At 33.6% G+C, this 12,691-nt stretch overlaps 1 long non-coding RNA gene across 1 annotated transcript; it reads right to left on the bottom strand.

Moving 5' to 3' along the window:
- Positions 1-4,085: 4,085 nt before the first annotated feature.
- Positions 4,086-4,900, bottom strand: LOC115884334. The gene is made up of 2 exons (XR_004050548.1): positions 4,672-4,900; positions 4,086-4,223 (listed from the first exon to the last, which is right to left on the bottom strand). It is a non-coding gene; the product is annotated as an uncharacterized LOC115884334 (long non-coding RNA).
- Between the last annotated feature and the right edge of the window lie 7,791 nt (positions 4,901-12,691).

The raw sequence follows: 12,691 nt of genomic DNA on the forward strand, positions 1-12,691 counted from the left end.
AAAAAAAGTTTGTTTAGTGATGAATCAAAGTTTAATTTGGTGTCATCAGATGGAATTCAACATGTAAGAAGACCTCCCAACACACGATTGCTACCAAAGTACACGTGACCCACTGTAAAACATGGTGGGGGCTCAGTCATGGTATGGGGGTGTTTTTTCTGGGTATGGGATGGGGCCTCTCCATAAAATTGAGGGCATAATGGATCGGTTTGGCTAAAGAGACATTTTATAAAACCTTTTAGTGCCTTATTTGGAGGAAAAATGCCAGTTGTACAAAACGACGAGCACAGCGTTGAGTATATACATACGATTTGTAAAATGCAAGCTCACCTGATGATGGGGTAGGGCCCCGAAACCAGTAGTGAGAGCAGGTTGATCCACATTATGACGAACACAGCGTGGAATTAATTTCTATATTAACAGTTCAAGGCAATAAACTCTTATATAATTTTTATTATATACCTAAAACTGCAAGAAATTTATTTTCAATAGAATTTTAGTTGAGTCAATAGTATTCGCTATTGGTTTAAGAAAAGTGTCTCTTTAATCAAAGAAATGTCCCTTTTCAATCAAGAATTTTTGCATGAATCAAAGAGACTAGTGTTCTTGTAGCAAGAACTTCTTTTGCATATTCATTTTGGTCAAGAGTGAAATACTTTGGACAGATAGATTCTTCTATTCTCTAAGGTATTTTTTTTAAAGCCTATGAAAAGATAGTTAATGCTTTGAGCAAAGAAACGTCGTTCTCGGCCTATTGAAATCGCGCCAATCTTTTGGGTCAAAGTCGTATTCATTTCGACTGAGATCGCTTTTTTCAATGCGCTATCTACGTCTCTTTTTGTACAGCTAGAGCACAAAATCTTCTCTCTAGTGGGAGATATTAAGAAAAAAAATAAAATTATGTTTTTTTTTTTTTTTTATCTCAAAAACTATTAATAAGCTAGGAAATGAAAAAAGATAGGCACGTCAAAATATTGCCATTATAGAAGAAACAATTCCGAAATTTAAATTGATATACTTCATGATCTCGTTCAAAAGATCATTAGGATTACGAGACAGACCATTATTTTTAAAACAATTCTAGAATCGACTTTATTCGTTTAGTTATTCCACATAAAAAACAATCCAATTTCAAAACTACTGGGAAATAAGCTTTTTAATACCCCGAAATCGATACACAAAAGACCCTTATTCTTTTCAGCTTTTCCATAAAGATATATAAGTTGATAAATACTTCAGACTTAAAAGCTTTTAACGCATAATCGGTATCAAATTCAAAGTAGAATCATGCAACGAAGCGAATGAAAAAGAAATGATTGCGATCAATAGAAACAGAATCATTTAAATCCTCCAATATTAATAACCATGTGGGTGATTGCATTCGGATCCGTTAGGGTGCAATGCACTTCCGCCTTTCCAAGAGGGGAGACGCTCTTAAATAAACCCGTATATCCAAATGACAACCGCGCCTTTTTTGCCCTTTTTGTTATTTTCCTGCCTCCTCCTCCTGCTTTTTTTATACGCACAAAGAAGAAACACGTGCTTAATGGAGTTTTCCCATTTAACGAGCTGTTAAGAATTAGGGGTTATTCACATTACAAACTACTGATTAATTGAGAGTTAAATGATTCTTTTAGGCATTCGATTAATATTTCATGAACCAATAACTTCTATATTGATTTTTACAACTGAACCGTTATAAATAGTCTTCCAAATCATAAACGATTGATGAGAGAAAGGATTTTTCTATACTTCCTCCTTGGATGGCAATCTTCCAACGGTCTAAGCCACCCGAAGAAATTTCTTAGAACTTACGACCAGAAAAATCAAAGATTTTTCTTTGATTTAAGTAAGATCAATCTTCGGATTGCCACGGGGTCTTCGACACTGTCTTCTCAACGAACACCTCAGTAGATTGAAGTTAAGAAACAACGACGAATGAAGATTCTGTGGGAAAAATGGGAAAAACACCAAGACACCTCATCACTGGAGTGCGCTGAGACAACCATTCGTGCCAAAGACTTTGGTACTGACTAGTGATGGGTTGTTATTTAACTATCTGTTATTTTATAACAATTATTTAGAAATAACATAACGCAACCGTTACTACTTTTAAAAAATAACAGATATAAAATAACGATACACAGAGATAGACCGTTCGTGAAAGGAAGTCGGCGCTCTGCCCCGCCACGAAAAACAACTAGTATAGATTATGGATAGAAAACATGTTATTTCGACAACCATCGATACAGGCGGCGAGATACAACGGACAACGGAGCGGGGAATGCGCTACGGCGCCGGCGCGGCGCGGCTAACGTAGCTGCATCAGTCGATGGTCGTGTGGGGCTTGGAACAGCTTAAAAATAATAGGATATAAAAGAAGCAAGTTTTTTGAAACAGTTGCGGGCATAACGCCTGGCGGTCGAGATAACAGGAGTGGGAAAGGAACGCTGCTGCATCGGTCGATTGTCGATGGAGGCTCGCAACGGGTTGGAGAAGCAGTCATTTTAGATCCGTTGTTTTTTAACCTGTTACGAGCATAACAGAGCGCCGGTCGCGATAATCGGAGTGGGAAAGTAACGCTGCTGCACCGGTCGATTTTCGATGGAGGTTCGAAACAGGTTGGAGAATAACGCATCAGTTGTTTAAGATACATTGTTTTTCAACCTATTACGAGCATAACGAGCGGAGGTCGATATATTATGGCGCTGTATGTTTCAGTACTTACTTATTAAGTTTCAATATTTAGGTATTTATTTATTCTGAAAAATTTTCTATATAATATTTTAAGATTTTTTAAAAATGTATACAGGGTGTTTTGAAAAATTTGGTCATTGATTAATCACGATCCTGTTTAAAGCCCTTGATGTAAAAAGCTGATTTTTGGAAAACGGATTGACTTTAGAGTGTAGAGGTTCGATAAGAAGGGATTTTTCGAAACTCGAATTCTAAGGGGGTGAAACCACCCTCAAATATTAGAATATTTTTTATTTAAAAACCGGTAAGTTTTTCGGAAAAACTCTTAAACACGTCTACTTTATTTTGTTGTTTTACATATTTTAAGATTTTTTTTAAAATATATACAGGGTGTTCAATAAAATATGACCATTGAGTAATCACGGTTTTGCTTAAACTGCTTGACGTTTAAAGCCGATTTTTGGCAAACGGATTGACTGTGGGGTTGAGGTTCGATAAGGAGGGGTTTCTCGAATCTCAAATTCCAAGAGGATGAAAATGCCCCTCAAATATTACAATATTTGTTATTTAAAAACGGTTAGTCTTTCGGGAAAACGCTTGGACACGCATAATTTATTTTGTTTTTACATATTTTGAAATTTTTTAAAAAATCATACAGGGTGTTCCAAAAAGTTGAGTAATTGATTAACCACGATTCTGCTTAAACTGCTCGACGTTTAAAGATTATTTTTGGCAAATGTGAGAAAATTTTATCCAGTTTGTATGTTAATGGCAATTCTTGCTTTGCTTTATCATCACCATTACAAATTATTAATTCGACGCGAACGAAGTCGCGGGTACACGCTAGTTTAAGTGTAAAATTAATCCGAACTCTAGTGTGTAGTTGGTTTGCTTATGAAGAATATACTACACATTTTCTTATATTGCTAATTTTTGACCGCAAATGGTAAAATCATAACTAAGAGCTTCTCGCCCGTCGATTGAGATGCACCCTATAGTACGCAATTCAGGCGGATCGAGGGGCAGGGCGTAGGTAGATCGGGATGTATCAATGAATAAAAAAACACAGGAACGAGCATAACGTCACATCGCTGCGATCAAAGTGGAGGTTGCATATGGCCGACCTGTTTTCGTGTTTTCGATGTAGCAGTGGCGTAGAGTAATAATTATGAATAAGTCACGAAAAAAAAAATAAAAATGATAAACCTTGGCAGGTCAGAGTTTTAATAAATTTTTACTTTTATGTTATTTAATATAGAGTTAATTTGTTTATATTTAACGGATTATAAATGAGTTAGTGATTGAACATAGGTAATATTATTATACCTACATATTATTATGTAACTAAAAAAAGGAAAACGGATGGGAAAAGGTAAATAAATAAAAAGTCAAAAATACAAATTTATTGGCCTTTAAATAAAATTAATTTCGTATACATTGTGTGTACACTACTGTTTTTGGGGATAAACTCAGGGTTTTTGACAAAATTTACCCATTGCGATCTTCTCGTCTGATTTTTAGGAAAGCTAGAACAAAAGTATAATTTTAAAAAAATTATTGAAAATACCTATTGTCATATTTAACCCCGGGTCACCTTAAACCCCAATAATGAAAGTATTTTCTTTTTGTAGTTTTGTACAGTTAAAAATTTGTCTCTGAAATATATTATAATAATATGATAATCAGTATCCAAGTTTTTAACCCAAACAGTCAAAACACAAACCCTAAGTTACGCCTATGATCCTAGGCAAGCTTTGTCATTTGTAGTTTTGTACAGTTAAAAATTTGTCTCTGAAATATATTATAATAATATGATAATCAATATCCAAGTGTTTAACCCAAACAGTCAAAACACAAACCCTAAGTTACGCCTATGATTCTAGGCAAGCTTTGTCATTTGTAGTTTTGTAGGTTAGGTTAACCTTTACAAAGCAGTTAAATAAAATAAGCTTTTATTGGCTTAAAAATTCTTACCTGTGAAATGTAACACCATCATCTTTATGTTTTGGTGTCAGGGAATAGCCACAAGCGGCACAGCTAACCATATTTTCGGAACACTGGAATTTGGCCTCTCATTTGGCGAACTGGGGCGATAAAAAATGACAACAGAATGAGTCATACTCGGAGGACCAATATGGCCGATTTTGTCTCGCGCATACTTTAGTGACAGATACGAAACGCTCGTTCCTGTGTTTTTTTATTCATTGGGATGTATAGGTATAGACCAGGGGCGAAATTTTGGCTTTTTTATATCGCAATTTGTAAACAGCGCTTATTTGTAAACAACCACCGTTTTTAGAGAGGTATTTTAGATAACAATCGATATTTAGAAATGTTTTGACACCCTGGAAATACTACCACTGAGCACGTCATTGTTGCAACTTGCAACTGCGTTAATACGCCTGGCGGTGACCACCTCATACTCTTTCAGATATTTAGCAATAAAATAAAGAAACCTGTTATTTTTAAGCTGTTATTTTAAGCTGTTTTTTATAAATAACTATAACAGTTTCAACTGTTATCTAAAAATAACAGTTTTGCCCATCACTAGTACTGACTGATATCGGAGTTGGAGAACTAGCCTCTGTGAACCCGCCTCAGTGGTTGGCTTTTGTCAAAGCCCATGACTCTATGATGAGTTATAACTCGTTATAACTCAAGAAAAAGAAACACACAATAGATCTCTAAGGTTTGAGTGATTAACCTCCCTCCCAAACATTCTACATACTTCCTCATACTCGTTGAAGTATTTATTTCTCAAATTAGAAGATTTTGTATTGATAATTAATTATAATATAAAAAACTACATCTTTTAAATGATGTCTAAAGTCATATGCATCTAAATAATGCCTAATACGTCATATTATCCCTAATAATACTAATAATTTATGTCAAAATTACTAAAAAACTTTCCATTAATGTTTAACTGTTCTCTATAGCTACAAATTATGTGTATATTATGTTCATACATATAGACATGGTAAAATTCCTAACTCATGACTTCCCAGACATTCGTTTAGTACCAATTCCTAGTGCTAATCTCAAAACATAAGTTTGTAACACATATTTCGATGATTAAATTGCAAAATATATACAGACTCTCCTAGCAATAACAATAACCTTGCAACATAACAGCCAATAACACGATTGTATAAGAAAAGGATGTAAACATTTTTCCTGAATCACAAAGGTATAAAAATGGTATTATTTCGATAATTCCAACGTTAAGTTACTACTGGGAGTAAGTACTAGTCTTATTAAGAAAATGATGTTCGCAGAAAAAGCGTAATGTCAACAGGTCAAAAAAAACCTTTGTCTGAAAAGAGCGTTTTTCCACGTGCAGAAGTTAAATGTGCCCTTGCTACCATAATAAGCTCTAATAAAACGATTTACCTGTGCTTAAATTCTTTTCGTATTATGTAGCAAAATACCTTCAAGAGTAACTTAAGTTTCATAATAACTACCGTTCGTTATTCTGATCTTGAAGCGAGTATAGATATCTTTTTACGGAACGTATCAAAATAAAAATTACCTCTTATTTAACTTTTTTTCTCTTAAGGTATGTAAATTTATCTAATAAACTTATGTCTAGTATGTAAAAACAAGTTTACATGATACGTCTACAGATATACCTAACATTAAATAGCTGAAACAGCTCTGTAAGAGTCATTTCGTATTTAAAAGAAATCGGGACCCAATAATTACAAACTGGAACTGCTTCTATTTGCTATTAATAATATTGTATTAAACAAGCAGAACGTCAAAAAAATACAGATGAATATTTATCAACACTAGGTTAAAATAAAAAAAATGTAAACAATACTAACGTAATCCAAAAAGATAAGTTTTACGAATAGCAAAGTTTGCAATGTGAAAAACTCTTATTGATGACTCCATTGCACCTTTCAGAAACATGTTGAAATGACGTATGAAAATGAAAACATACAACCAACGCAAAAAAAAGCATAACCCTACCCCTTTATGACTAAACCGTATTTCAGAAAATTAATGATATATCATCTCTGCATTTAGTATATGCAAAATTATTCCAATACGCCTCGCTAGACATTGTAATTTAATTATTGCCAAAACATTTCTTCAACAATTTTTTATCACAATTTTTTTTAAAAAACTGAAAAAGTGATACAGAACAAGGTTGATAAAAACTTGTAATTAATTTTTTTAACAAAACGTGTTGTATAATTATGGTTTAGAATAGTTTTTATTGTTTTAAGCACGATCATAACTCTAAAGTTGTAATTATGTTTAAAACTTGGTTAAAACCTCGTTTAAAACTATGGTTGCCAACCATCCTCTATTATTTCCTATTTTTCGAGTACTAAAAAAAGTAAACGCATTAGAAACATTTCGTGAAAAGAATTAAACGTATTAAATGGCGACAAAACCGTTAAACCCATCCCGCTGCAATTTATACGGTGTCTGCGATCAACGTACCCACCACCCATAGAACAGACGACATCCAGAGACGACATACGGGATCGCTTCTAAAGGGAACACGCGCCTCTGCATGGGGCTAGGAAAACGTAGGGGTGAACGGCATCGATTCGCCAGTACGTTGCCCAGAAGGTCCTAAATAACTCAAGTTTTTTTTTCGGGTCGTCTCGCCTGTGAGAAAAGTATTGTGGAAGAAATAAGTTTTGGCAATAATAAAAGTATATTATACCGTATGATCGAGAAAAAACGGCGTCAAAGGCGGCTTAGGAATGACTATCGATGCTATTTTTGACGAGATAGAACTCTAGACGTCAGTTACTGAGAATTGACATAAAATTTGTCAAAAATTAATACCTTATATAGAAAAACCAGAAAAGAATAGAAAGTTTCCAGATACACAAATAGCTATATTGGGGAAGTTGAATTTTAAGTACTATGATTTAGATTCGTTGTTATGTTTTAAACATTTTGTTTAACATCATGTCATATGGTTTAAAACACCATTGCTTGTTTTAGACTTGTTTTAGTATTTTTTGTTTAAGACTTTTTAAAACATGTTTGGTGTTGTATTTCTTCTTTACCCAAACCACAGAATATCTAGCTACGCAACAGAAAAATACTCGAAATGAAAGAGCTAAAATTGCACAAATAGAATACTAGATGGCGCGACAATGTCATAATCAGAATATAATTAGAAATTTTGAACTTTCGGTTTTGGATCGACGGCTCGTCGAGGGCCTTATAGCTCGGCTAAATATGCACAGTTGCCAGATTCAAAAGACTTGAATTGGCATCCCATTCTTTTATTATGTATAATGCAGTATGTGTTTCTTTCTATTCATCTTTTCTTGTCAGATACACTTATATTAATTATTCCTTTGGCTATTAAAATAGTTTTAAGTATATTATTACAAAACATATACATTTTTTATATACACTACCTTATAATGTTAACTAAGAAAATACCTTTAATTACCTTTAAAATTAATAATAGACAGGGCGATTGATAGTGATATTTATTAATGCTGGAACGTTAGTAATGAAATATAAGTTTAATAATAATGGAAATAATTTATTAAAATGCAGTACAAAAAATGTTAACTGACTAAAAAATACTATAACAAATTTCTTCCGTTTGCCACGTTATTTATATAGACCTAGGTAGATTTTAAAAAGTGACACAGGTACAATTAATAATATATTAGTTCGGCATAAAAGTTGCTGTCACGACATCGAACAATAAATTAAAATAAATTAAAATTCGTAAAATAAATTAAAATTATTAATTAAACAAATCTTTATAAAGAAACGCAAGTATACCAAATTTGGGTCCAATCGAACTCCAGGAAATAATATCATAATAGTGTACTATATTATGGTACCACTCGATATGCTTTAAGGTACCATAACATTGCAATGTCACCAAAGATCCGTAGTATACCAAATTTAAGAACAATCGAACGTCATGACATAGTATCGTAATATGGTACTATATTAAGGTACCACTTTATATACATCATAGTTCAATCATATTACAATGTAACTGAAGATACGTAGTATCCCAAGTTTAAGCCCAATCGAACGCCATGTACGTTATATAGTACTATATTATGGTACCAGTTGATACGCTTCATGGTACCATAATAATGCAATGTCATCAAAAATACGCAAGTATATATCAAATATGAGCTCAATCGAACGCCAGGAAATGGTATTGAAATATGGTACTATATTAAGGTACCACTTTATATGCATCATAGTACCATCATATTACAATGTAGCCGAAGATACGTAGTATCCCAAATTTAAGCTCAATCGAACGCCATGTACATAATATGGTACTATATCATGGTACCAGATGATATGCATCATAGTATCATCATATTATAATGTCACCGAAAATACGTAGTATACCAAGTTTAAGCCCTATTGCCGCCATGTACCTAATATTGCTATGTCATCAAATATGGTACTATAGAAGGTACCACTTTATATGCTCCATGGTACCATGTATTACAATGTCACTGAAGATATAGTATATCAAGTTTAAGCCCAATCGAACGCCATGTATCGTAATATAGTACTAGCTGGCTGGAAAAGGACGATCGATGACATTTCCCATATAAATTTACATATAAAATGACAGCGATATTCATTTCATAGCTATCGCTAACGCCGTTTTTTCCCGATTATACGATATGAACTTGTCAGGAATGAGGAAGTGGTATCATAATAGTAGAACAATACTTATTATATTGTCGCCGAATTACAATGAAAATTCAGGATTCAATTATACAATCAAACGTCAGGAAGTGATTGTAATTTAGCTCATAAGATTTAATTCCAACTAACATGGCAAACTGAAAAAAACAGCTCTGATCTATTTTAATATGTTTAAATGATGTAGCAAATTTGAAGGTAGGCTTTATCAGGAAGTATTACGATATGAATTACACAATGGCAACACTGCACAAAATTCTTTTAAATTTTGTTTGCAGAAAACTGTTTTCTTTTAAATTTATTGCCCTCTATTATGTAGTAGCGAAACTACCACATCAAAATATCTGATTTGGAGACAGGCTTTTAAAGCCTGTCTCCTTTTGCTACCTACAATTTTATACATGTAACGAGGCTTCTGTTGCGTAGCTAGGTATTCTGTGCCCAAACCCTCGTTGTTGATCGTAGTACTATAAAAGTATTATGGTACTTTTTAAATTTAGGTATTTAAATTTGTCTACATGTTGTATCTGGCTGGACGTTATAATTAATATCAACGAACGAGTAACTCCAACGAATACAAATGGGAGCAGTTAAGAGAATCAGCTTGGGAATTAGTTTCATCAGTTTCACACAGATCATCTCTCTGTGTCTAACTGATTCTCTAAAAACATTTCTACATTCTAGTGACATAATATACAAATGAAGAAAATTCGTAGCGAATACAAAAAAGCAATACAAATACCGCTAATGCATAGAAAAACGTAAAAAAAGAAAATGAATGTTGTAAAAATAATAAAGCTAGTCCAGTATCGGATTTCTTGCCCTATTTGGTTGTAATCAGGCCTTATAATAGAAATTGGAACGGCTGGACGGCCGTGTTGCCAAATCTCTAAGGACATGCTCCAGTTCGCACTAATGTTCGTGTCAATCAGCGCGCCGAGTGGGACCAATCACACTATCCGATACAGTACGCCTGCCGTTGGTGAGGGACAAACACAGGACCGTGAAAAAATTGAAAGGAGGAATTTGTACTTTGACAAGTGCCATATGGCCTAAACAGAAAACATAACAATTTGATAAAAATGTCTCTTTTCGTCTACAAAAATAGCCTAATGGCCTAATATATACCATTCACTTCAGGGGATTTATAAAAAGCGTACTACTCTATTAATGAGTTTTTTAATGACACTGATAGATTTTACATTGCAAAAAATGTTTTACAATTTTACGATTACAATAATAATTTTTAATTTTTCAATTTCAATCTTCTTTACATACATTTTTATTTTCCAAATTTTAACTTTTTATGTATTTACTGCTTATTTTTAACAATGTTCCATGCTACCATTGCGGCTTATTTTTTGCATTTGTATGTTTATATTTATGTTATTTCAGTTCACTGCCTAAAATTTCTATATTAATGTATGGCTCCGAGTCCTGGACGATGAGACAGTCAGAAATGAAAAAAATTGACGCAACTGAGATACTGTTGGCGACGAATGCTCAGAATTCCCTGGACTGCCCGGCGAACCAATGAATCCATAATCCAAGAACTGAACATCACAGAACGCCTCTCAATTTCTATACAGTCACGTATACTTAAATATTTCGGTCACGTTATGAGGAGGGATACTGACTGTATGGAAAACTCATTATACAGGGCAAGGTTCCGGGAAGCGATTTTACTAAATATATACTATTACAGCACAAGACACGCCCCCAAATACGTCATTGGAAAACATAATCTAGCTCAGCACATTCCTCCAAAATCTAAACGTTTGCAGCACAACAACGTGGCTGAGTCATACAAATCGGTTGAAATGGAATAAATTGAATTTTAATATATACTCTTTTAATTGGAGCTATATCTAATATCTGCAAAATAAAACAGCACAAAGCAACACACAGCAACATCTAATGAATTTTGGAATTAGGTAGATTAGACATGATATTAAGGGACAGGTTGTGTTTTCTTTTTCTGGAAGGGCGCCCACTTTGAATTCTCTGTCCCCCCATTTTAGCATTTCGTATCTTTCTTCTACTGCGTGCTGTAGGCTGGACTTTTATTAATTTTGTTTTTCGTTTGATACACTGCTTGCTAGCTAGGAATGAATCTAACTGACTACCTGTGTTAATTGCTCTTAGGCTTCCAACAAACTTTTTTATTAACTCTGTATTACAACTCTCATGTTTTGCTAAATCTGCAATACGGCTAAATTCCCTTTTCAGACTTTCCACTACATTTTTATGTTCTTCGCTACCTAAAACAAAAAATATTAAGCAAGTAACAATATTATAACTTTTAGATTATCTTACAAGGTTTACTTTCAATAATTTCAACATCAGTTATAGAATCCGATTGGGTTTGATAACTTGGCGTTTAAAGGGGTATTGCATTCCCCAAATGCAACCGAATCGTCGTTTTCGATCATGTTTTTAAAAAACGAACAGTTTTTTTACCAGTGGCTAGATAAACAATTATTTGTCGGTCATTTTCCGTTAACTGGGGACTCGATAAAATATTGATGCTAAACGAATTTTCTACAGCACATAAATGTTTGCAAAAGGCCCCTCCTGTTCCACTAGCGCAATTGCATAAGGCGGAATTTGTTAGAACAGTATAATGCATATTTTTGTCTTCAGCTGAAGAAACTAAAAAAGTTTCATTATCTATTTTCTTAACTGTTAGATTTCTAATTTTATCTTTAAATTTTAAGTAGTTTAAATTAATTTTCGTTTTTCTGTTGCTAGCAAATGATATCAGACGTCTTTTATGGTAACATTCCAGAATATTGGTTATAAAATCTAATACCACAGCATTAAAGGATTTACATCTTTCCAGTATAATATCTTTCAGTACTCTGGTAGATGCTTCAACAAAGTTGTTTGTGTTGTGTCCTTTAGTACACAATGATTTTCTATAAAAGTTACACCACTCGTTCCTTCTTTCCCACAAATTTTTAAGATAGTTGATAAAATTTGTGTATTTGCATTTTTCACATAAGGTACCAAATAATTCCTCTGCTTCTTCTTCACTTTGTGCATAAGGTATATAACGGAATTCCATCATAAGTTTTTTTCTTTCTTTAATATCTATGTGATTTTTTGCATCCCACAACCATCTCCACACAGCCTGACACACGTGAAATGAACATAAAATTAAATTTTCCAACAACGTATTGTTGTGCTGCAAACGTTTAGATTTTGGAGGAATGTGCTGAGATAGATTATATTTTCCAATGACTTATTTGGGGGCGTGTCTTGTGCTGTAATAGTCTATATTTAGTAAAATCGCTTCCGGGAAGAAGACTAAGAGGCC

The sequence above is a fragment of the Sitophilus oryzae genome, unplaced genomic scaffold, assembly GCF_002938485.1.
Source record: "Sitophilus oryzae breed Bouriz unplaced genomic scaffold, Soryzae_2.0 scaffold_227_pilon_pilon, whole genome shotgun sequence".
NCBI classification, from domain to species: domain Eukaryota; kingdom Metazoa; phylum Arthropoda; class Insecta; order Coleoptera; family Curculionidae; genus Sitophilus; species Sitophilus oryzae.